The following is a 25,000-nucleotide window of genomic DNA, read 5'->3' as shown; positions in this document are numbered from 1 at the left end:
CATATTCATAAAGGAAATGCCCACCTCCAGACTAGTAGCCCAGCATAGCGCATCTGAGATAATTCAGGTGCAACTAACATTGGGTAAGATGGCGATCCAGGTCATAGCCTGCTAAAGGTCCCCAACCATGTCCCTAGACTCTCCCTCCACATTCGTAAGCACTCTGGAATCTATCAAGGTCCAATCCAACACTCTCATACTAGGAGACTTCAACTACCCCTCCATCAACTGGGAGAACTACTCAAGCACCAATACCCTGGCCTAACGCTTCCTGGAATTCATCCATTCCAATGCCCTGGGCCAGCTCATTCTGAGCCCCACTAGAGGAAGCAACATTATTGACAGAATTGTGACAGACACTAAAAGCAATCACAAAGCCTTTTATGGTTATATCAAAGACCTCCATGGCAACACCCAGATTTGCTCTGAGTTACTGCACAATGGTACCTCCTATACCGAGCCAACAGATATTGCCAACATACTGGCCAACAGATTCAGTGCCAACTTTACCCCCCCCCATAGGATCAATCACAATACCAGAAGAATGACAGGTGCCCAGCATTACTGCAGCACAGGTTAAAGCTGCATTGTCCAAGGCCAAGAATACAACTTCCATGGGACCCAATAATATCCATGGCTGTGTTCTACATGAACTACAAAGCAAATTGTCACCACATCTGTGTGCCCTGTTTAGTCACAGTCTCACCTCAGGCTTTGTCCCTACTGAATGGTGCACTGCTACAAGTCATTCCTCTCCATGAAGTGGGAACAACTATAGACCCTGGGAATTATCGCCCCATTAGCCTGAAAAGTCTGATATGTAAAGCTATGGAGCGCATCATCATGGACCTGATTAACAAAGATATAGGAAATCTCCAAACTCTAGTCCCTATGCAATTTGGCTTTGTGAAAGGGAGATCATGCCTGCTCAACCTGGTTGACTTCTTTGACTCAGTCACCAGGGCTGTGGATGAAGGTAAGGCAGTGCATACAGCCTACAACAATCTGGCCAAGGCTTTTTATACAATTCCTCACTCGGGAATTATTGATAAACTCAACAAACTAGGCATCAACATTTATATCACTAGGTGGGTTGCAAATTGGCTCACAGATAGAACACACAGTGTGAAAGTAGTAGACTCCAAATCAGGCTGCTGACCAGTCATGAGTGGAGTCCCATAGGGATTGGTCCTGGGTCCTCTCCTGTTCAGCATATACTTCTCAGAAGTCCAGGCCAACACAAAGGGACTCTGGCTGACCAGGTTTGCAGACAACTGCAAGCTGAGAGTCATTATTAACTCCCCAAGTGATGCAGACATCCAACAAAAAGGCCTCACTGAGACCAATGACTGGTGTCAAAACCATGGCCTTAAGCTTAATGCCAAAAAATGTGTTGTCATCCCCTTTGGTAAAAACTCAGTTCCCACTAATTATCACATTGATGGGAGCCCACTGAACACTGAAGGCATTATAAGAGATCTGGGGACACAGGTTGACAACAACCTCTCCTTCCACCACCACATTGCCACTGTGGCTCATCTCATTACCAGGGTTTTGCATCCAGGAAAAAAGTGGTCATTGTCTTTCTCTACTTTTCCCTCATTAGACCACTCATTGAGTATAATGCCCTACTTGGCATGTACCTCACTAGACACCTGCAACAGCTGGAGAGGCCACAGAAGAACCTCACAAAGAGGATCCTAGGCATTAAACACATGTCCTACACAGACAGACTCAAAAGACTCCAGCTATTCTCTGTCTCATATCACCTACTTAGAGGCAATCTTTGCTTGACTTACAAAGCCATGTCTGACCTAGCTCTGTCAGGAAATGCTACATCTAAAGAAATGCCAATCCCTCCACATCACACACTCCAGAGACCTCAACTTCATTACCACAGTCAACAAAACATGGTGGAGGGCCAGGTTCCTCACCCAGAGACTGTCCATGCTCTGGAATAGACTTCCCATACATGTCAAGAAGGGCACCTCGCTATCCCTCTTCAAGAGAAATCTTGATGAGTGGATAGGTAATAGAAAGTTCACCCCAGGGATCACTCCAGTGGCTCTACTTGATAGAAGCACTGGGAACTAACGTTGGGTGGCACAATGCCTTGTAAGGGCTCCAAGGTGATTAGCCTAAAACACACTTATGAACATATGAACCTATAAATGTCCCCTCATTCTGCAATAAGACAGAAAAATATATTTTAAATCAGTTTCCTCTGCCTTGATATCACAGTGGCAATAATATGTTTAGTCTAATCCTAACATAAATGACCTTTAGAGGGTAAGGAAAAATGAAACAGGGTAGAAGGAAAATAATATAAATATGTCCTCTTGCTTGGGAAGAGGAATAATTGTTTAAGCCTTCCTGAGCTAATGAAAACGGTCACTGAATAAAAACTGATATACAAAATACAAAAATGAATAGCGTCATTACTCTTTATGACATTGGTGAGAAACTATCCAGAGCCTGGAGAGCTATATTTTTTTCCCTTTTTTATTCCGTTTCAATCATGTACTTCCTGAATGATTAACTCTGATGAGGAAAATTAGGTTATTGAGTATACTAAATAAGTTTCAGTATAATAAATCCTCTTTGCAAGAGCCTGCCCACAGGATGGAGATGAAAGCAGCATGACTTGAGCAGATGCGATGGAAGAATAAGAAACCAATCTGTTTTCATACGGTATATTTAAGTGGAAAAGAGATATAGTTCACACATAAATATTTTTTTTATCGCCAGAATAATATTTTGTTATTTACTGATGAATTGTTTTCTTCCTTTCGTTTCAAGCATTACAAAATGGAATGGAAATTTGGGCACACATTTTTTTTTTTTAGTATCATGGAAGATTATGCATTACTTATCTAGTTATAAGTGGAAAGTTTTTATAATTTAAAGGAGAAATGATATTTAAAAAGGTGTTATAAGGTTGTGTCACATTTGGTTTGGTCTGCATTTCAAGACCAAATAAAACAAGCTAGTTCTTTCAGTCAAACAGTTTCTTGATGATGTCCAAACCTCATAAAGGTTGTAATATTTCCTGGAATTTTGGCAACTCTAAGTGAGTAATAGAAAGATGTGGAAATGTGACTTCTAAACTATAGGTGGTATATTAATGCAGTAGAAAGCCTATGTGGAATATCATTTAAATCCAAGGATATTAATATTTGCCTGCCACGAGACTGACTGGATCTAGTCACAGTGGTAATTTTGATTTTATGTATAAGTCAAGGGTGTTATAATGACAAGAGAAATGGGCATACATTTTCAACTACTGTCATCCATATTTAAAGAGGGCTGGGACCAACAATATGGTGTTTGAATCCCAGCATTAGTATGTACTAATGTACAAAAGGAAAATGACATTAAGGGAGTGCGATAAATGTACACTGCTACCTCCAGCAAAATCACATTGGCAAACCAAGAATAAAAATAACTATTTACCAAAAAATAAGTCAGTATTAAAATACATGGATGGCAGTAGGAGACTGAACAGTAATATTTGAAAGGTAGATACCCATAGCTAGCTATACACAGACTCAACATACATACGATTAAACTAATAAGCAAATAACTCACCAGCTGCAAGACTTTAAAATTCCATAATCAAATTATTCATTTAAAATAAATAACATAAAGCATTAGATTTGCAATCTAAATATAAAAGCAGACTTATTTTTGTACCTGAACTGTAAAATAGGTGCTGTGAGCAGGCAGAAGTCTTACAACAAACATTATTTATGAAGCAAACTAACAATTAACTACTTCTAAATAAAGCTATACTATGCCTAAAACTCTTTTGTTCTAAGATGGAAATAGAATTTACAGAGTCTACAAAAAATAGATTGGTATATATAAGTTAGGTGGTGTGGGGGGGAAATATATTTTTAGGATATATTTCTTGTGGAGAATGTTTTCAGTGTTAAGAGTTTTAATTTTTGGTGTTATGAGTTTTCAATGATATGGATTCGACCTTATGAGTTTCATTGTTATGCAGCTGAAGTATAGTGTAGTTTACTTTTTATTCATTTTTCTTTGCAAGGTCATAACTATTTTTTAAGTTTTTTACATTTTTCTTCATATGCCCCTCTTCTTTCCTAGCTCAGTTGAGTTCTGCTGAAAACATTCTCATGGACTAAAGCTTGAGCTAAAAGATATGGCTCATGTTACACTTATCTAGTATCTTATTTTGAAAGATTTGAGTTTTTGTAACAGGTAAGAATAGTTTTTCCAGGTTACCTTATCCTTTTCTCCCTGATAGGCAAACATGCCATTTTGACTGTTTATTTGGTTACTGGTTTACATGGTGCTCTACCATTTGGTTACATTCTGGCTTTATGAAATATTTTAACAACTTTTTGATACTACTCACAATCTTTGCAGTACTTATTCACATCATTTGTAATGCCTGATCAATAAAAAAATGTATACACTCTTTCTGGGTATGCTTTCTGCTCGTATTATCTGAAAAAGCAATATTATTAGCTATGGCTAGAATTGTTTGAAGTTAGGTCCTTGCAATACCAATTGTTGCATCACTTTCCATTGTAGGATTTTTTAGGTCATTTTGGAAGTTCACCTTATACACATATTCCCACTTTACATAGACATTCTCACTTTACACATATTCCCAGTTTACACAGACTTTCTCAATTTACAAACTCCAACTGGTGTTGAGGATTAGCATCCTCACTGGCTATGTTCTTCAAGGTTTGTAAACCGTTTTTTGACAGTTTCAAGCAACAGGCAAATACATGTTAAGAAATGAATGTCATGAGACTGAACTGTAGCAGAGAATTAATAATTTACAGAAAGTATAGTAGCAGCATTTATAAGTGTGGTGAAACTACTGTCAAGAAACTTTGTACTGTAAAGATGCCCAGATAAATTGAATTAAAAGCATTAAATCCTAAAATGGCTTCAGGCAATGAACATGTTTATTTATTGACTTATTTAACCTTGTTAACAAGAGTAGAGTGCTGATCACAAATCAGAATGAAATTGATAGACGAAAGCACTCATTCCTTTGAATAAACTTGGCAACTTAAAGCTCAAAGAAGGATTGCATCAAGTTTTCATTGCTTGATTTTGAGAATGCATGCATTCTACTCTGGTTTGCTGTACAACTGCAAAATACCTACTTTAATACAACAGTGATCTACTTTGAACAAAGTTGCTTTTGCATTTATTTTTATTTGTTGGTCCCAGGGAGAATGAGCTAGTCCAATGGGTTTGGAGATCCTATAAAGGGACGTACTCCACAATAGGTAACCTACATGTATCTTTTTTGCACTTATCTGATGCCTAAAACAGTCATTTTCAATTGTTTAATGTTGTCATGCTTTATTACCAATAAACTAATATCAAACACTGCAGCTGCCCTTATACCATCTGCTTTTTACCTTTAACTCAGTTTAATATTTAAACCCAACATCTTAATGTCTTATTTCACATTCATTTTATTCTTAGATGTCCAGCTTCCTTTGAAAGCCTCATTACATTGGCACTTTTTCTGGAAATTATTGTTTTGGTGTATTGGGAGGCTGGAAGGATATTAATACCCATGCCTAAAATATTTGTATGCATGTATGTAACTATTACTTTGTTAGATCTTGTCTCCCCTATTTCCTCTCTTCTTGATCTTAAATTCACACTGTCTTCCTTACAATTTTCATTTAACAGCCTACCTACTGTATATTCTAACCCATTGAGCAGTGGTATGTTTTTTACAACTAAAATTGTATACACCGACATGGAACCTTGAACAATTAAAATAGTAATTTTAACTCCATTTTGGAAATGTATTAAAACATAAATTAAAATGTATGTATAACTTAAAAATAACATAGAGTTCTGAATTTGAATAAACTACACCATCAGTAACAAACAAGTATCTGCATAAAATCGAGTTGTCCATTAATTATACATAGCAAAGCACAGCAGTTAAATGATTACATAACTTTTAATATACTTAACAAGGCATCATTTAACATTCTTGACACTTCTATTTATTGTTAACAGTAAAGTAAGAGAGAGGCAAACTGCAAGCTGTATATAATCTGTAGTTCTGCTCAATATGCTTAGAGCATGGATCTATCTCTTCTCCTGACAATCTAAATGCTTAAGCAGCAATAAAAGTCATGCCTCATAAATGGCTTATACCATTAACATTTGCTCACAGGTCAGTATTCAGTACACCATTAATCCTGTTTAAATACTTTCATTCTGGTAACTAAACTATTGATTGTTATCTTATTTGCAGAACAGTTATTTAAAATACATGGCCTATTAACTGTATAAACTTTCTTCCTTACACATTTGGCTGAGACTGGAACCTAAAGTAGAAGCAGGGATTATACTGCTTTGATTGACTCTGTGGACATAATGAAATGCTTAGCTGATGCATTCTGTTATCTTCTCTAAAACTGCATATTACAGCACAAGTGGAAGAAATTTTATATTTTCGAATCCAGCAGCCTACAGGGCTGAAGGAATAAAAAGCAAATAATTCTCAGAGGTGCAGGTTGAGTTACTCTCAATATTTGGTTCTGATTAGTACCAATGATGCAGTGCGGATTGCTTTTTGCTGTGCCACTCCAAAAATGACCTTGGAACCATTTAGCTTCAGTCTTCAGAGACTTGGGATTGTAACAGAATCAACTATTATCCCATCACCTTCATGGTTATCTAAAAATAAGAATTGGAGAAAAGTATGTTTGAAACAGTGGAGAAAAAAATAATAGAAATATATTTCCTTTGGGTTTCATGTCATCATTTGTTCAGAAGATTTCAGTGCAGAAAGATCTGCAAAGAGTTTTAAAAGTATAGTTTGAAAAAACAAGACAACTTTATATAAACAGAACCAAATTTATTTCCTGCAGTAATATCTCAAGCACATTTTTAGCGTCACATTTGCTTCAGACAGTATACTGGGTTCTTGCTTCTATATGGAGAGGACAACTGTGTGCATTTTTTTATACATATGAACACACACACACACACACACACACACACACACACACACACACACACACACACACACACACACGCACGCACGCACACACACACACACACACCTTTTTTTACATTTTCACAGTCTGTGTTCAGGAATTTCCACTTAACAATATTTTTCTATTGTGCAGAGAACATAGATTGATATATTTACGGACTGATTGTTTGGAATGTAGCTAATGAGCCTCTAAGAATACATGCCTACATACATATTGCTTCTATACTTTCGGATCACAGTTTATTTAGTTATTATAGCCACTTCAACAGCTGTGACTGTAAGAAGACTTTTGAGACATTTTCCCACTCCAATGCAGCTGGCTGTCAGTGCATCCTGGTGCACCCATATTTTGTTGGGTCAGCCTTACCATCTCATACTTACTTCTCTAGGGTTGGGGCTGATGATAACATACTGCATCTTGGGACACATGTCATTTGTGTCAGTGATTTTTGTTTTGTCTTGGTATGACTTACTCTCATTTCTCCTTCTTTACAATTTACAGTATGTCTGAGGGGTGGACATGCAATCACTCCACCTCTGTGGCTCATCCAATGTCCACGTCCCTTCCCCTCTTTGGACCACACACTGTCTATGTCCACAGCCTCCATTTGTGATCATACATCAGCAAGCTGTTGTGTTTGCATTCCCCTCAGGATAAGAACTCCTATTGATCCTTGCCAGTACCTCAGATTCCTGAGCCAATAATCAAACCAATGTTGCTTGCGCCATAGGTTTTTATCCCCCTGCACTATGGCACTGGTAATTTTATCAGACTGCAGTAGTGGTAATGTGAGTGGCGTTGGACATGCCAAAAAAAAAGTTTATTTAACAATGGCCTGCTCTTTCTTCAATACATAACCTCAGTCTGCCATGATGCAGCAATATGTTTTTTTTTAAGCAAATGTCTCGAGAGTCAAACAAAAAAAAAAAAAAAACAGCCTGCAATTCAATTAGCTTAGCATCAATCTTTCAGGAAAAAACATAAGTGCTTGTGAACAGTTCACCAAATGAAATTCCAAACTTGACTGAACAAACAACTTGAAAGCCTATACTTGTAGCACCAAGTAAATCTCTGGCAATGCAGCTATACTCTTCTGGATGTCAGCTCTGAGCAAGCCTTCTGGATGACCCAGGCCATTGTACCAAACCAAGACTGCAGATGACCTCCTATCCCACTAGACAGCTCCTCAAGATATAATGAATAACTCTGCACAGACTATAAAAATGGAGTGGTTACAAAAACTTTCTAAGTAGTCAAATGTAGACAGGATCAGCTATAAAACTTGCTGTATCACTACAGTAACAGGGGCAAGCTGAAGCAAATACACCGTTTGGCATTCTTTTACATCAGAGTGGCAATTCTCAAATTAGCCACAGCAAACATCAGTGCAATTGCATATAGGTATCTATTTAAAGATTAAAAACAGGAGACATGACACTTCTACTGCTGTCTTTGGTGTTTTATTTTTATTTAGGGACAAATAAAATGTATAGAGTTTTGTGCTGTTCTGTCTACTCGGATGCTATCTTCAGTGGTCAGAGTTTCCTATATATATTTTTGATTCTCAAATTGATTGCGCCTGCTTTATAACAATATATTATGTCTAAAAAACATATAATACATTCTACATGTGTATATCAAACCAAGGTATATATGTATGTATGTATGTGTATATTTTGGCCTTTTGGCTCATGTCATGACTAAATAGAGTCTTTGGATAAGTTAACCTTTCTGAATAAGAAATGCAATAAAAACATGATAGTACTGATTGTCTGTTAGAAAGTACTGTCTAAGTTATAATTTGCATTGCTTCACAAAATCCTGAAGTAATATTAAGTGTATATATATATATATATATATATATATATATATATATATATATATATATATATATATATATCCATTATGTTTTAAATATCTGAAAAAAATACTTAAAGAAAGTGAGCAAATTTTGTTTGGTTGCTATCAGTTTGTGTGCTGTATTTATTTATTTTTTTTTGTATTTGATAGTTTGTGGATTTTCTTAGACAACATGTGTGTGTGTGTGTGTGTGTGTGTGTGTGTGTGTGTGTGTGTGTGTGTGTGTGTGTGTGTGTGTGTGTGTGAGTGTGTGTATGTGTGTATGTGCATTTGTTCAGCACATTGTTCCTTTCTAGCAATCAGTGACAAATCTTGTATCCCATAAGATACACAGACTAGATGAAGACATTTAGTGGTTATTAATTCCATTTGTTGCATTTTAACCTTGTTTTTATGTTGTAGTTTTAAAATATGCTCTTCTGACAAGTTATAGAATATTTATTTTCATTTCTCTGCTCTGACAGCAAGAAGAATAAGTCTAGGTGATCTGTGAGGCAGGAGCTGAGAAGTGGGAATTATTATTTATGGTTAGCAAAAAAGGAAATGGCTTTAATCTTTTGAAGCTACAAATAACCAGCTGCAGTTGAGACTCTAAGTTTTCCACCCACAGATCCTCTTTTATGCTATTTAACTAAGTTTCTCTTGTGTGGCCCACCCCCTTTGTTCATTTGACATTGGAAGCTTCTCCCATTCTTACCAAGAACACAAGAAGTTCAAACTAGGATGCATCCACTCTTTAGTTAACATGGCAATACCGCACTACCGAGATGACACTTGATCTTGGTTTGTTAGTTGGCATTTACAGATATAGGGCTTTTCTCATGAAAGAGAAGTACTCAGTGCTCTCTGATTCTGTCTTATGAGTCTTTCAGTATTTTTGTGATTCTCTCTTATGAGTTTTCAGTATTCCACAACAAAATCTTTATAGACCATCATCATCATCATTATCAACATCATCAACCCCATTCTTTCCATTTTCTACATGGGGGTGGGGTGTAGACCTGGCTGTTACCATCTCTCTCGATTCAATGCCACACTCCTGTCTTCTTTGACACTCATGCCTTACCATTTCAGATCTTCTCTCACACAATTCCATATCTTAGTTGTTCACCCTTGTTTACTCTTTCCTTCTTCGTGTCTGCCCAAAATCTTCTTCACCAGATTATTCTTCTGCTTCTCTGCACAAGTGCACATGTGCCCAAACCACTGTAATATGTTCTGTTTGATCTTTTCTGCAATTGGAGATATTTTGACTTCTGCTCTTATGTCTTCATCTTTCTTCATCTGCCCCACAGTGTGTATCCTATCACCCTTCTCAGGCACTTCCTTTCCATCACCTCTAGCTTTCTCATCTGCTCTGCCTTTACTACCCATATTTCTGTACCATACAGTAGTACTGGTTGTGCCACCATTTTGTAGTCCATAATGTTCAGCTTCTTTTGCATTCTTCTGTCATATGTTACAGCTGACACACTATGCCATTTGGCTGAAGCCCCTGTGATTCTAGCTTTGACATCTTCATTCAGACTTCTCCTCAACTACCCAGATAATTGACGCTGTTAACCTGTTCCACTATCTTCCCTTCTATCTCAATTCTCAGCTTTCTTTGATATATATATATATATATATATATATATATATATATGTGTGTGTGTGTGTGTGTGTGTGTGTGTGTGTGTGTGTGTGTGTATATATATATATATATATATATATATATATATATATATGTGTGTGTGTGTGTGTGTGTGTGTGTGTGTGTGTGTGTATATATATATATATATATATATATATGTGTGTGTATATATATATATATATATATATATATATATATATATATATGTGCGTGTGTATGTGTGTGTGTGTGTGTTTGTGTGTAGGTGCTTATAATGTGTGCGCAGGTGTGTATGTAGTAACCCGTTGCATTTGGAAAATTTACATTGTGGTATTAAATGCATGAGAAATGACTTATGGCTGGGTGTTGGCATAATGTTTAAGGTGTTTACCAGTACCTCATTGACATAATGTACATAAATTGATTCTCTCTTTTGAGGGAAATGGTCCTTGCTTAAAATGGCCCACATGGGTAGCTACCCTAGTACTTAATTATGAGTGGAAAATTCTCACAGAGCTCTAGTGTGAAAAAAAAAAAAAAAAAAACATTGTACTAGCTAGACAATGAGACACTAATTGCCTTATTACTATATATAAGTTGGCTGCCTGCTGATAGCAAACAAGTAAGTTGCAGTCTCATTCCATGCTTCAAAAAGGAGTTAAACAATTCCTGAAGAAACTGAAGTTTGAGAGTGTGAAAGTCCATCTGGGTCTCAATTGCAGAGTATACATAGAGTAGTTAACAGTACAGGCTGGGAATTGGTGTTGGGTCATATTCAGTAAACACTATTTGCCAGAAAGTCTGTATAGTGCTATGCAATGGAGAGAGCTTTATACAATACTCATTTGCTTTTTTATTTATTTCGTTTTTTTATCTGACAGCCAAGTGGGGAGTTATGTTGGTTTACCTTTGGAATTCTTCATTTTTCTTAGAGACCTTATTGACTGAGGACATATTGAAAACATTTGTTGAGCCTGAGGTGAAGACTAACCAGAGGTTGTAAAATGGAGCAGCATATAGTTGTACTAGAAAATATAGACTCTAACTCAAGAAGTGTGTCCTCCATGAATAACCTAAGCAAGGAGGATAACTTGGAACTATACCTGGTAGATTTTTAACATTTCACTACCCTAGACAAATTAGTACTTAGCAGGCTGGGTGAAACAACATTAACCTTATTCTTCCATGTTTCTTCATAGGTTCATAGGTTCATACTAGGCTATCTGCCCTAGGGCATTTATAAGCCTAGCCAGAGTGTGTTTGGCTTTCGCCACCCATTTTAAATTAATTTTGCTATGCCCTTTTTTGAGGTTAGTATACTGTGCCTCTGTCTAACAGTGACACAGAAGTGATACCCGGGGTAAACCTACGATCTCTCATCCACTCATCAAGATTCTTCTTGAAGAGAGTCAATGAGGGACTCTGCCTAACCTGGACTGGGATTTTATTCCAGAGTGAAGGGAGCCTCTGGGTTATGAATCTGTCCCTCCAGCATGTGCCAAAGTATATCTTCCTTTTTTTCAGTAACCAAGGGAGTTCCTCAAGGCTCTATATTAATCCACTACTTCTTTACATATTCACTAATGACCCACATTTAGCAACCAAATAAGCAACAATCATCCAATATGCAGATGAGTCTACAATCATCTGGTATCAAAAAACATGGTTAGACTACAATACACCCAAGAATCTTTGTCATAGATTGAAATTTACCTAACTCACAGCTCCTTCTAAACAACCAAAATTCCAAACTTATCTTTTTCATCCCTAAGCAACTATCTGACCAAAAAATTTATTCTCAGTCTATCATCAAACACTACTGAGAAATAAATGTTAACTCATGATAAACTACTAAGGGTTACCATTGATGAACCCTTAAAATTTGACTACCACATAAAACATAAAAAAAAACATCAAAAATTGGGAGCCTTCGATGGAGCTAAGCCCTGCCTAATAGAGCAGGTTAAGATAAGCATTGCTTGACCTTTTCTTATCCCTATTCTCCAATACATAGCCTCCATACTTGTCAGTTTACAAGACAATCAACTCTCCTTACTTGACCAGTGCTATAATAAAATTGCAAAATTTGCTACCCACCAACATTATAAAACACAGCACTGCCTCACACTAAACTTGCTTAAGTGGATGGAAGTAAGTCACTGTTTATCCATCTCACAGCTTGTCAGAACCCATAAGCTCATATATGACCCAGACAAATGCCCAAGTCTAAGCAATATTCTCCAGCTCTATATTCCCCAAAAATCACTGAACTCTTCTGACAAGATGTTGCTTAGTAAATAAAGCAATGCAGCTGAAAACAAGAAGTCTTTTAGACTACACCTAAAGGAGCACCTAGAAAGTACTTTTCTAAATTCTTGCACCTCTCCAAGGATAATTAAAATTTTGCTTCTCTCACAACCTCTTTTAATGGGCCTCTCTACTCTCACTTCTCTGCTTATTAAATATCTGTAGTCCTCCTCTTGGAATAACCACACTCTGGTCTACTGCTCTTTGTACTTCAAAGTACCTCATACACTTCTATTTTTTTCTTTCTGCTATAAACATAATGCTTTGTAAAAAGTTGCATTATATGTCAATTGCAAATACCCCGGGAGTCAGCAAGCCCTGCATGGTGTGCAGGAGCTCCAGCAGGCAATATGTCTGACGTGCAATCCAGGGATAAGCTACAGGGACGTGCAGGAGTGCTCCTGCACTAGTCCTGCACTGACTCAGCTCCTGTATGCAAATTACCCCATTTGCAGGTGAAATCCATGCAAATTAGGTGACTTTGCAATCCAGGGGGATGTCAGCCGGCCATGCAAGACTATTGTAAATGTACTCGGTTAGTAACAGAGTACATTTCTGCAAACTACAAAATGGAGCCATGACAGCTCCAAATAAAGGGTGTATATAATGTGTAAAGCATGCCAATGGCCAAACATATGGCCATTGACATGGAAAACAGTTAAAAAAAAATAATAACTTTTTTTTGTTTTTAGCTGATTTCAGCTGTTTAAGAATAAGGTAGCGGTGCACAAATGGGATTGGGCAAAAAAAAAAAAAAAAACTGAAATAAGCATTTTAACCAAAAACACTATTTTGCCATTATACTCATTGGCAGGCAGAAGACAACATGGCCAGTGAATAGTGGTTGCTAAGGGGGGAGGCTCAGTGTGGGACCTGTAACTATGCATCAGCAGGCAATCCTATGCAAATGAGGGGAATGATACTGAATCCCAGATTTCCCCTCAGTACTAGTCAGCCCTCAACAGTGTAAGAGCAGGAATAGCTTAGTGCAAGCCTAGGAGTTAGCTGACATTATGGGGGGGAGGGGTGTAAGGCATACTGTAAGCTGATTGGAGCCCTGTGGCTTGGGTTTGCCCTTAGCCTAGCAGAGCTAAGCAAGGGTGTGTGTCTGAGGCTGCATAGCACTCTTTACATTGCCTAAGCAGGTGTGCACGCCGTGCACCGGGTTTTAAAGGGAAAAAAAAGTAAACCAGCAAATAGAAGCTTTGTGTACATTTGAGCACTGTGTTTGTGCGGCATGCCCCCAGGCTTAAAGAGGAAGGCAATGGGAAGGGAAAATAGTAGTAGGAAGGTAATCAAGGAGAACTAGCATAGCTGGCAAGTAAAATGTATCATAATCAGCCAATTACACAGGCAGCAGACCAGCCCAGTCCAGAACACTACTTTAAACTATGAAAACACCTTTCCCCTCTGTTTTTTTACACATACTCTACACCACCGGTGTATACAAGTGGGGAAATTTTAACAAACAAAAACAACAAAATGATAGGTGCTGCAGTAGCTATCATACATGAACATGTGGAAGAGGCTGAGGGTGGTGAGGATGATAATGCTGTCAACCAACCCACAGTGGGGATATGGAGAAGAGTGTACAGACCCAGGATAACTTACCAGGGGCTACATGAGCTGGAGATAGTAGACCATTATAGGGTGGACAGGGACCTCCTACAGCAAATTGTTGAGCTGTGCAGGCCACACCTGACACACAGAACTAAGAGAGGGGAACCCATCCCAGTGGTTACCAAGGTATGTGTAGGCCTAAGAATACTAGCCACATGTAACTTCCAAAGGCCAGCTGGGGATATCATGGGGATCTCACAGGCATCAGCATCCAGGGTACTCCACCAGTTCCTGGATGCCATGTCAGCACATGCAGGTGAGCATGTATACTTCTCCAACACCTGTGAGGCTTTGGCCAGCAATATGTGTCTCTTCCACCAAATAGCAGAATACCTTGAGGTAGTGGGTGCTATAGACTGCACGCACATAAGCATCAAAGAACTACCTGGTGAGTGGGATATGGTCTACATCAACTGCAAGGGCTTCCCCTCCATCAACTGCCAGGTCATGTGTGATGTCCATGGCATAATAATGAATGTGTGTGCTGGCTGCCATGGAAGCTATCACGATTTCCACATCTGGCATCTGATGCAGCTGTACCAGAGATTTGCCAATGGGGACATCCCTCATGGTCACCTAGTGGTGCACTGGAGCCGTGGCTGATGAAACCTATCAGAAATGCATACACATCTGAACAAGAACTCCATAATGAGGCACACGCACAGACCAGAATTATAATAGAGCATGTGTTTGGGATGCTCAAGTCATGGTTCCGGTGCCTGGACACATCCGGTGGAGCCATGCAGTACTCCCCAGCTACATGTACTCAGATTGTCATCGTATGTGCCATGTTACACAATATGATCCTGCAGAAACAGCTGCAGTAGGAACAGCACGGGACAGGGCCACACAACCCCCCACCATTGCCAAGGCCTGCACAGGCACAGAGTGGCTCAGAGGAGGTACAACCTGGGCCTGCTTCAGTAGGCAGAAGAAGGCATGCCCAGTATGCCCTGGCCTTGGCAAAGAAGCAATGCATAGCACATACACTGACATGGGAGGGACCCAGGGAATGACACCTCTCTCTGACTCGCACATACAGTAAAAGGGATGCCAAACATGACAATATCTGTGCTCAACCATGTATAGGTAGTGCACTATGTGCATCCAACATAGGCAGCTCTCCAGCACCATCCTCAATACTGGCTCACCCACAAAGTAAGTCACTCTTCTTACCAACTGCCGAATGGAGTAGTATGTGTTGTTACTTGTATATACAGTATGGATGTGAGCATGCAAGAGAATCGGGTGGCTGAATGGGATGCCAGTAGATACTAGACACCTATAGTGGCAGCATGTGATCTGTAACAAATACTGGTGTCACCATAGTAGCCAGTACTACACATGTTGACAAAACCCACAGCAGGAAATGTGCTGGGCCATATGTGTGTTCATATGACACACACATGCCAGTCACGGAGGTTCACATACCCAACAACAGTTTCAGCCAGAAGAGCAGGTGTAGACAAACACATACAAAGGCCATGCTAAGGCCTCTGAATTATGGCTGTGGGTAACCACCCCCCAGGCCTACACAGACAGACTACATCAGGTCAGTCTGGGGGATGTTAGTTCTGAAGTGTAAGAAGTCAGAAACTGATATGTAGGTCATTCAAACCTAAGACCCATAGTACACTGATATGCCTCTAATCAGCATGATATGTTACAATACAGAATGAAATGGAGTACCTGACATATCAGTACAGTCATAGCAAATGTGTACAAGTGTCAGGTGTGCCCCCCAATCCTGTGTAGATATATAGAAATAGTCACGGGTTCCCCACCCCCAGTCCTATGTAGAAATGTAGTAACAGTCTGGTGTGCCCCCCCAATCCAATATAGACATGTTGTAACAGTCAGGTGTGCCCCCCCCCAATCCTAAGTAGAAATGTAGTAACAGTCAGGTGTGCCACCCCAATCCTATGTAAAAATGTAGAAACAGTCAGGTGTTCCCCACCTCCAATCTTATGTAGAAATGTAGTAACAGTCTGGTGTGCCCCCCCAATCTGATGTAGACACGTTGTAAAAGTCAAGTGAGCCCCCCCAATCCTAAGTAGAAATGTAGTAACAGTCAGGTGTGCCCCCCCTGCAATCCTATGTAGAAATAAAGATACAGTCAGGTGTGCCCCCCATCCTATTTAGAACTGTAGTAACAGTCTGGTGTGCCCACCAATCTGATGTAGACACTTTGTAACAGTCAAGTGTGCCCAACATCCAATCCAATGTAGACATGTAGTAACATGTATGTGTAGGTATAATACCAATGGAGCACAGATGACTGGAAGTGGCCAAGGTAGCAGGATAGATTGTAGCATTTGTACAATATGCAGGTATGTGTGTGTTAGGTTGGTGTGTGTTTCATATTGTGTGAGAGTGGTCAGTATGTATACATGTTGAGGATTGACCTGGTGGCCATTGCCCACTACTGCCAATGACAGGGCCATGTCCTCACAACTGCAGTGCCAAACACAATGCTCCCCAGTATAACACATTCTAGCAGTAAGCAATTGTAAATATATGGCAGTAACATGTGTCACCATCTGAAAGATGGATATGGCATGACTGTTGGACTACATATACAAGCGGTACACAGGAAAAAGTACCCCAGACATACAGTGTATAATGTGCAACCGTGAAATGGGCACACCCTTGGAATTGTACATACAGGTATGCATCACATTATCTGGGCTTGTACTCGGGAATACGGATGTCACCTGGCCGACCACTTGCAGATCACAAAGGTAATAGGACTGATGTATTGAGAAACAACTGATGTCCCTGCACAAACCAGCATAACTGGAATGCCCCATGCATATCTGTGAGTCAAATGCAAGTAGTGTCCATAGCACACATGCACCCAGCTCACCCAAACACCACCCACAGGTATCACTCTGGTCTTATCCCGGCTGCTGGGAATGGGTACAATATGACCCCCACCTGTGTATGGCAATAGCGAAAGAATGCAGCATGCAGTGCAGGTGTCCCATGCAGGTGTGTCCCTAGCTGTAAGCAGCACCCTGCCAGCATCCACACCTCCTGATCAATACTGATAGAAAGTAATGGCATGAACACCTAGCACACCTACCCTGTCACCCTAGGGGAATATACTGTATGGCAGTCTGGGACTGTAGGAGTGACAGAATGCAATGGCCTGGTACAGCTGACCTGCATCACCACCAAATGGCCTACAGGCCTCTGCCAAAAGCCTGTGTCTCACCCATACTGCCAATGTATGTTATGTCATGGACACCCAAATAACAACATAACACACTCCACATAACCCATATGCAAGACCATGTGAACAAACCACAGTAACATGTCCATCATGTCCCACTGCATGAACTGTGGACCAACACCAAAACACAGCTGTGATGAGGTGATAACTATAGGGAAAGTATCAGAGAATGGTTGCATAATGTATGGAAGAGGATAGAATAATAGAGGGGGGTGGGAGCATGGGCAGCATGGAATGTGAAAAGTCAGAAACACAGCCATGTGCACATACTATCCCTGGCTGCAAACACAAAAATGGGTGGCTACAAACCTACCCGTACACCACAATAGGGGTAATGTCCTGATTTATGACCCCTGCCTCTGGGTAACAGAGCTTAATGGACTACTCCTTCCCTAAAGGTGTATTTCAAAGTGAATGACATCAGCAGGCTTGCTAAAGTAAGGCATTTGAATTGTAGTGAGTGTGACTAGCCTAAAAAGGCATTGTTCCCTATACAAAAAGGAGCACACACACAAATGTTCCATGTCTGGGATTAGAACTCATATCTAACTAGTTTATCATACTACAGCATTACACAGTTATAGGACACACCATAGAGATTACTGGGCTATTTCTTTCCCAAAGGTGTATGTTCAAGTGAATGACATCAGCAGGCTTGCCAAAGTAGGGCATTTGAATTGTAGTGAGTGTGAATAGCCTAAAAAAGCATTGTTCTCTACACAGACAGAGACACACACACACGCGCCATGTCTGGAATTAGAACTCCTACCTAATTAGTTTATCACACTACAGCAGTACACAGTTACAGGACATACCACAGAGATTTCTGGGCTATTTTTTCCCAAAGGTGGCATTTCAAAGTGAATGTCATCAGCAGGCTTGCCAAAGTAGGGCATTTGAATTGTAGTGAGTGCGACTAGCCTAAAAAGCATTTCTCTTTATATAGACAGAGACACACACAAACACTTGCCATGTCTGGGATTAGAATTCCTATCTAAACAGTTGATCACACTACGGCATTATGAAGTTAGAGGACATGCAACAGAGGTTACTAGGCTATTCTTTTCCCAAAGGTGTATTTCAAAGTGAATGACATCAGCAGGTTTGCCAAAGTAGGGCATTTGAATTGTAATGAGCGTGACTAGCCTAAAATGGCATTGTTCCCTACACAGACAGAAACACACACACACACAGTTGCTATATCTGAGATTAAAACTCCTATTAAATTACTTTATTACACTATAGCATTGCGCAGTTATAAGATGCACCACAGAGATTACTGGGCTATCTCTTCTCCAAAGGTGTGTTTCACAGTGACAGACATCAGCAGGCTTGCCATAGTAGGGCTATGGGGAGGGCAGTGTGTGTGCATTGGCCATAACCCATTCATCTAGTGGTAGACACACCACACTCAGGGACATGCATGTTTATATTCCGCAGGTACGTGTATACAACTGCTAGATGACTACTGCCTTGTACAGTCATGTTACACAGCTAGCACTAGCACCACAGAGTCTTTAATGTTGAGGGATACCAGTGGCTAATTTCTGCAGTGAGTGATATTTACACATCATGTGCTTGTAGCCATTTGGCTGTGTGGGACAGGCTTCATGATGGAAGGCTCTTTGTTTATTGTCACTCTCTTCCACACATCTATGAATGTGTACCTTTGGCATATTATAGTGCATTGTCCTTGGATATATGTGTGTATTCCTATCCAATGTGTGTGCAAAGCATGACTGGTGTATACTGAGGAGTGTATGCACTAACATCTGCAACTGTCAGATATGTATGGTCCACTGTTGTTGGCAGACATGGGCTTCATTTGTTTAAGAGTTTGAGCATGCCCAGTATGACCTTTCAGTATGTTGTTGTCTGACATTGTCTTCATTTCTCTAAGTGTGTGAGCATGTCCAGTATGCCCTTCTGTATTGAATGTATGGCTCCATTCCAGGTAAATTGTATTCCAGTGCAGACCTTTGCACTCAACACCTACAGATAGCAAACTGTTTCTGCAGGATATCTGTAGATTAGTTTTGGCAATATGGGGTCAAACTGTGCAAGGGATAGTGGGTAGTGTAGGTGATTGTGTCTGTGTTGCTTATGCTACACTGTACTGGTGTTAGCAGAGGTATTCAGACATGTGCACTGTTATACACTGTAATGTTTTCTGTCCTCAAGTACTGTCATGTAGACATTTTTTCTTACAGTGATGTTCTTGGGAACACAGGGTGAATGCAGCTGTGTCCAGTATTGTGGTCAAATGCCTACATATTCCTGGAAAAGTTATGCCATTCTGGAGGGGAAGCTGCAGGCACTTGCTGCTGGTTCTGTGTATCCAGTTCAGCACCCTGGTACAGTTATGGCAGAGGATCCCATACTTGTACATCCATTTACATGACAGTATGGCCTAATCTTGCTGTGGCAATACCTCATAGCTGTACCAAGGTGCTGAACTGGATACACAGACCCAGCAGCAAGTTTTGTTTGTCTGTGTAGGGTGTAATGCTTTTGAGGCCATTCACAGTCACTACAGCCTCCATTGACCTTCTTTATCAAGCCTGCTGATGTATTTTACAGTGAAATACACCTTTGGGGAAGGAGTAGTCCAGTAATCTTTGTGGTGCGTCCTATAACTGCATAATGCTGTAGTGTGGTAAACTAGTTAGGTAGGAGTTCTAATCTCAGACATGGCAAGTGGGTGTCTGAGTTTGTCATTCGTATTCTGTGTGGAGGTGGCTGTGAGTGTGTAACAACTGGATTCATTGTGGAGTGGGTTTTGCAAATTTCTTAAATGGTGGCCCTATTATATGTCACAATGTCCACCTTACAAGGATAACAGATGTAAAATAGCCGAGAGGCTGGGGTGTCAATCCATACCCCTACATGTGACATCAAGGCCTGGCAAACAAAGTAAGCAACCCTAGTATTACCCAGAGAACACACTCAACCCATGTCTCATACACAAACACACATGCCTAGGCAACAACCGCTATGTTGGTAGTACCCTGCATATTGCCCACAGATAGTAAACATGGTGTGATTGCAGTGGCCTACAGAGGGCATGGCACCCTGTCCATCAGTACAATAGGCATGTAATTGCAGACAGTGTGCCTTCACTATGTTCCCCACTGGACGCCTGCAATAACTGTGGTGGCATCAAATGTGACCCACAAAGGACATACCATGCCTTAAACACATGCTCTGTATGGACAGATGCCACTGACACCAAGGAATAATTGTATCATGCTATCAATGTTGGTGCAGAGTCAACCTGCTGTCCATTATCAGTTCACACCACATGAGTCCAGGACTGGCATATCTGATGATAACAATCTGTGTACACAACATGGGCCAGCCACCCCAAGTAAAGTTCCACATGTCACTGTACATGTATGTGGGACATGTGCACATCCCAGACACTGTCCATGTCATGGACTATAGAACACATACATGGCAAGCATTGCACAGCACTGGTCACACACAATAGTAACCCAGGTGACTGGATGGTGAATACAATACCCACCTGTGTGGGCCAATCCAGACATTACACCCCTGAGCCACATTGCAGATCATTGCCATGTGGCCTAATGCCAAGGTATACCCTTCAACTAGCCTTGTATATCCTTCTGGCACAGTCAACCACTGCACACCTGTGAAGCAATGTACCCATGCATGCCAATACCGGCACCATGTGTCTTTGTGTGTGATGTATGATGCTTTTGACCACATTCACACTCACTACAACTCCCATTGACATACCGAAGCATGCTGTCTAATGTCAGACACCTTCACATACCCTTTGCCCATATAACCTCCGGATAACCCCTGTAGTGCATGTGATACTTGCGCATTACTGTATTGTGGCAAACTAAGTAGTTAGGAAGTATATTCCTGACCCTGCCAAGTGTGTCAATGTGTGTGAGTCCCTGAGAGAGTGTGGCTGTGTTGATGCTGACGCCAGTTCATGTGGACAGGCACGTGTACATGTACTACCCCTAACGTATCACTACTATATCACTGTTGCATATGTAACTCACCATCACATATATGTTTGGACAGCTCCTCAACTTGTAAGCTATGTGGCACATGCAATAACTGCATAGACATGCGATAACAATACATAGTCAGTCAGAGGTTTGAAACTCTGTACTGGTAGGTGTGTAACACAAACATGTTTAGGTTTCACTCTCCCACCCCCTCCCTGACTTACTTTGCCTCTGTCTGTCTCTCTCACTCCCTCTCTGGTGGATGTGGAGAAGTACACCTGCTTTGCTTAGGCAGCAGCTTGTGTTTTGTAAGTAATGCTCATGATCAGCTGATGGCCTCTGCACAAATTGCAGTCCTCCTCTAGCTGATTGCATGTGGAACAGCTGCGATAACATTCCCATAGCGAATTGCATGGAAACATACTCCAATATCTAGGAACATCATGTTTGTGTTGGGCCTTTTCATTCACTGTGAACAGGACCTAGATCTGGTGATTGGCAAACAGCATCATAGATGGTTTGGGGATTTACCTCTAACAACATACACTGTGCACTGTGAAAACAGGCAAACAGACTGGAGGGGGATGTACTAGACATGACTACAGAATGTAAGTGTTGCTATTCTGCATTTGGAGTAATGTCAGTTTAACAGGGTGTGTGTGTGGATATGGCTGGTCTACATGTTTTAATACCTGTCATGACAGTGCTATGTTTTTGAGGAAACTCCCATCTGTAGAGTCATCTTCAGACTGGGCAGTGTGTTGAGCCTTTTTTTTTCTTCTTGTGCTACTCACAGAACACCTATCTGAGAACTGCAGAAGCATAGTGTGAGGATTGCAGTCAGTAAATGGTGACAGCCATGAGAATTACTGACTTCATATTCTCATAGGACATATGTCACAACAAACCCTGGTACGACAGTAAATGTATGAGGTTATCACAGCATCATGACACTATTTGGCCAGTGTTCATAGCTGCAGGCACAAGTCTGTCAACCTTTGTACATATGTCATGCAGTAAGAGGTGCATATGTTCTGTACACCATGATTTATTGACATCATACATGATAACAAGCCAGTCAGATATCAGACTGCTAGACATGTTAGGTATAGTAAGGGTTGTTTATGAGGACATAACTTGGGCATTCTGCAGTTGTGTGTACAGTACTAGGGTCTGTGTACTTAGGATGATTGTCAACAGTATGTGTATTGCGCATACATACCTTGGGCTGTGCATAAACTGTGGTAGATGCCATTGTTCTTGGTCCTGTTCTATCTGATGTTACATGCTGCTCCATTGTATGGTACACTATTGCCTCACATGTCTGTAGGGCCAAACACACATGTGTCCCATACCACAGACAGCCATCGGACCACACTGTGCCATGATCCAGTGTAAGTATGGTTAGTGTGTGAGTGGCACATATGAGGATGGTGTTTATCAGACAGTCCATATAGTGTCATATTAAGCTTGTCTGCCAATCATTAGCGGACTGGAGTTCCGCTGTGGTGACCCCTAACTGGGAAAAGCCGAAAGACACAAACAAACAAACCATATGTGGCTGTGGCTGTTTACATTGTTTGTGGGTATGCACTTTCTCACAGGTGTCTGTTACTCTGTGCTGTGACATGCGTGTAGAGCCCACTATAATCACAGGTACATGTGTATTCCCCTATACAAAATGTAGTCCAGCATTGTGGCAGTCTGCCTGTAGTTTTCACATTGCTTTGTGACATGTTTAGCAGCCTAGTGTAATTACCCAGTGTGCTGTTATGTCCAGTTATTTTCAAGACATACTGCTGCCAGGCCACCATAACTGTTGTGTATTTCTGACAAAGCAGAGGGATTCTGTACAGATGTATGTCACTAACTACTGGGTAGTATGTGGCCATATGACCTCTGCACCACCAGCTATTATGTGTCAGGACAGACTGGTGTGTGTGCATGCATAAACTGTGTGGGCAATTGTAGTCCAGTATTTATGTGATATACCCATGTACATGGCTATTAACATCCATATTGGGAGACGTGGTCCACATGTCTCGCATGAAGGGGATATGTGTACACCTCTGGACTGACCACAAAGTGCCAGACTGCCCATATGTATTGGTCATATCTCTGCTGTAGTCCACAGGATCATTACTGTCCTAGCAGTGGTACTATACTATGATATCCTTAGAATGTCTGTCAGTAGCCAATGGCACACATGTCAAAAGCCGATGTCACCTCCCACACACATGTCTGTTAAGATAACCCCTATTACAGTAGCAACAGTCTACATATATACCTGCAATACATACATGACATCCTCTTGCACTAAGAGGTTGGGACTATTGGTGCTGAGGTAGGACTCCACTCCATGTTCTGGACATATGGTAAATATATATGTATATATATATATATATTTATCCATGTATCTATATAGATATATACACATATACATATCTACATACATATATGGATCATTATATGTACATATATACATATAAACACTCAAATATATACATATACACAGCAATATATGTCTACACATCTACAGATATAGATACATATGCACATATAGTTATGGATATCTACATATATATTGACATAAATAGGTATATCTGAATAGATATGTATGCACATATAGTTATAGATATCTACATATATATCAACATAAATAGGAATATCTGTACACATAGGATGTGCATACACACACACACACACACACACACACACACACACACACACACATATATATATATATATATATATATATATATGTGTGTGTGTGTATGTGTGTTTGTATATACAAAGATCTACAAATGGTCATATATATGATGCACTATACAGATGTGTAGACATACATATGTATGAATATACATGTTTATGTACATGTAGACATATATCAAAATATATATGTGTATATATCCATATTCCTGTCATGTGTAAATATCACCATTATGTATACCTTCTCAGATGTATAACATTGTATGTATCTGATATGTGTGCATTCTGATATAACATATGTGATGCGACAGTAATATCAGTAACAATTACTACACAATTGTGGAAGTCAAATCAATAGTTCAATACTAATCAATATGTGCAGTGACAGATATATTGGAAAAATAACAACTGGCTTCACAGTGGTCATGGGATAGTGGTTAATTGTTATTATTATAGTGTACAGGGTCCTGGGTTCAAGAGCTGTGTATTTTGTTGCTGTTCAGAACAAGGGCTGTTGGATACAGAGAGGGTAAGGCAGTTCTGATCAGCTTTAAGCACATTTGCATGGGTTTGCTCGAAGCTAAGCGGTGCTAAGGTATGATTAAACATACGGGTGCTTACACTGTGTAGGCTTCACTTACCAGTGTCA

The sequence above is a fragment of the Protopterus annectens genome, chromosome 8.part0, assembly GCF_019279795.1.
Source record: "Protopterus annectens isolate FY-2018-M chromosome 8.part0, PAN1.0, whole genome shotgun sequence".
In the NCBI taxonomy this organism is placed as follows: domain Eukaryota; kingdom Metazoa; phylum Chordata; order Ceratodontiformes; family Protopteridae; genus Protopterus; species Protopterus annectens.
The sequence above is the reverse complement of the archived record's forward strand: the minus strand, read 5'-3'. Positions refer to the sequence as shown.